The following is a 2,711-nucleotide window of genomic DNA, read 5'->3' on the forward strand; positions in this document are numbered from 1 at the left end:
AAGCCACTCCGTGGGGGACTCGGCCCGACCCAGATGCTTCTACCCACTTTCCCCCCACAAATTGTGTGTCCTGAGCGGCTTCCTGGACTCCCGCCCCCAGAAGCAAGTGGGGCATGGGGCACAATACCATCGCCCCCATCTCAGGGGCCGCCGATGGTCACCAAATCTAAACCCAGACCCTCCTCCAACTGCCCCCCCCAGCTCAGCACCGCTCTCCCCCTTCTGGTCCGGTCCATCCGGACTCCGAACGCGGCCCGAGAAGGAATCAAGCCCTTCAAATGGAGCGTCTTTGCTTCGGAGCGACTCCGGATTCGCCCCCGGGAAGACAGCGACCCCTGAGGCCGTTTTGATCGCAAAGCCGAAAGAAAAAGAAGGCAGGACAGCATGAGAGAACCTTCAAAGCTGGCTGAGGAATTCTGAGAGTTGAAGTCCACAAGTCTTAAAGTTGCCAAGGTTGAGAACCCCTGAGTCCTAGATAGAACTAAGGAGAAAATTCCCAACGGTGAGAGCAACCAACCAACGGAATAGCTTTCGCCTTCAGAAAAAGCGACCGGGCAACCATTTGTCTGAAATGCTCTATACACTGGGTCTCCTGTTTGAGCAGGGGGTTCGACTAGAAAACCTCCCAGGTCCCTTCCAACTCTATTAGCCTAACTCTAAATGACTCCGCGCGACAGCCAGGGATGTCACTGAAATCAAATACCTAGACTGCCAAACCGACTCTTGGGCTTGAAAATTAGAGATTGAAAACGTAAATTTCTGCTGAGGGAGGGGGGTGGGAAAGAAAAAAAGAAAGAAGGAAGGAAGGAAGGAAGGAAGGAAGGAAGGAAGGAAGGAAGGAAGGAAGGAAAGCGGGAGGGAGTAGGGAAGGAAGGAAGGAAGAAAAAAGAGGAGGAAGGAAGGAAGGAAGGAAGGAAGGAAGAAAAAGAGGAGGAAGGAGGGAGGGAGGGAAGGAAGGAAGAAAGGAAAAAGAGGAGGAGGGAGGGAGAGAGGGAGGGAGGGAGGGAAAAGAAAGAAAAAAGAAAAGAAAAGAAAAGAAAAGAAAGAAAGAAAGAAAGAAAGAAAGAAAGAAAGAAAGAAAGAAAGAAAGAAAGAGAAGGCGGGCGGAAAAAAGAAGAGAAGGAGGGAGGGAGGAAAAAGAAAGAAAGAAAAGAAAAAGAAAAAGAAAAAAGAAAGAAAGAAGAGGGAGGGAGGGAGGGAGGAAAAAAGAAGAGAAGGAGAGAGGGAAATGAAAGAGAAAAGGAAAGAAAGAAAGAAAGAAAGAAAGAAAGAAAGAAAGAAAGAAAGAAAGAAAGAAAGAAAGAAAGAAAGAAAGAAGAGAAAGAGGGAGGGAGGGAGGGAGAGAGGAAGGAAGAGAAAAAAGAAGAAAGATAAAAAGAGGAGGGAAAAAAAGAAAGAAAGAAAAGATCCGTGTGGAAATCAAGGATCCCTCGGCCAAGAAAAGACGTCGGGCCGGGGAAGGGGTGATTTCCTGAAGTGGTACACCCCAACCTCTGCCTGGTACTCCTGATTCAATCATTTTTGCGGAAAAGACGAATCTATAAAACCGCCCTGAAAAACAACGGTCAGGGCCCCCCCCCCTCAAATCCCACGAATAGGAAGCGCTGGGGAGAAGGGCGGGGCAAGAGCCAGTGCGGACAATGCCTGAGGTTTCCAGAGGGTGGGGCGAAATATTCCAAAGAGAAGGGGCAGGGCGATGGAGACCAATCAGCAAGCGGGAGGGCGGAGCTAGAGATCAGCTCAGAGCCCAGGGGGACGGGCGGGGGCGGGGCGGGGAAGGAGCCGTTCGGAGCGTGGCGTTTGCTCTTGTGTTAGCTCGCACGTGCACTTCTTCTTGTGCACTTCGGAGCTTGCTAGCCACGATCAGGACCGGCTGAGTTGAGAGTCTCCCCACCACCACCACCACCACCACCATATTCCGGTTCGTCTCCGGTGTTTCTTCTCCGATCTCCGTTTTTGCTCTCGAATAATGTTGAACCTTGAATATGGTCTTGGATGGCTTATCAAGGAGAGAAGCAACCTAGACCCAAGGAGAAATTTCCTGACTGTCAGAACAATTCACCAGTGGAACGGCCTGCCTCCAGAAGTTGTGAGTGCTCCAACACTGGAAGTTTTTAAGAAGAGACTGGACAGCCACTTGTCCGAAATGGTATAGGTTCTCCTGCTTGAGCAGGGGGTTGGACTAGATGACCTTCAAGGTACCTTCCAACTTTATTACTATTATTACCTCCAAAGTGCCTTCCAACTTTGTGATTCTGTTATGCTTTGAGGTTGCCGGCCCCGTGGAAGAGGAATGTGCTGGGAACTTTCACCCAAGGCTTTGGGATCAAAATCCTCCCTCTCCCCTCTCCCTCTTTCTCTTCCTCCCCTTCTCCTTCCCCTCCTCCTCCTCCCCCTCCCTTTCCCCCTCTTCCTCCCCCTCCCCCTCCCCCTTGCCCTCTTCCTCTCCTCCCCTTTCTCCTTCCCTTCTCCTTCCCCCCTCCTCCTCCTCCTAGAATGATGTTTATCTCTGTAATTATTATTTTTTTGTTCTGTGTGTTCTTTTCTTGTTTTAATATTTTTTAATCATTTGTAAACCATTCAGGGTTGTTGGGAGTCAGGTGGTATAATAAACATTTTAAACAATGATTTTTAATTATACATTCTTGTTTAGCGAGCCATTGAGAGTCCAGCAATTGAAAACTATAAGTCTGAATAATACATTGATTAAT

Source organism: Protobothrops mucrosquamatus, unplaced genomic scaffold (assembly GCF_001527695.2).
Source record: "Protobothrops mucrosquamatus isolate PMUCROS unplaced genomic scaffold, P.Mucros_1.0 scaffold5256, whole genome shotgun sequence".
NCBI lineage: Eukaryota > Metazoa > Chordata > Lepidosauria > Squamata > Viperidae > Protobothrops > Protobothrops mucrosquamatus.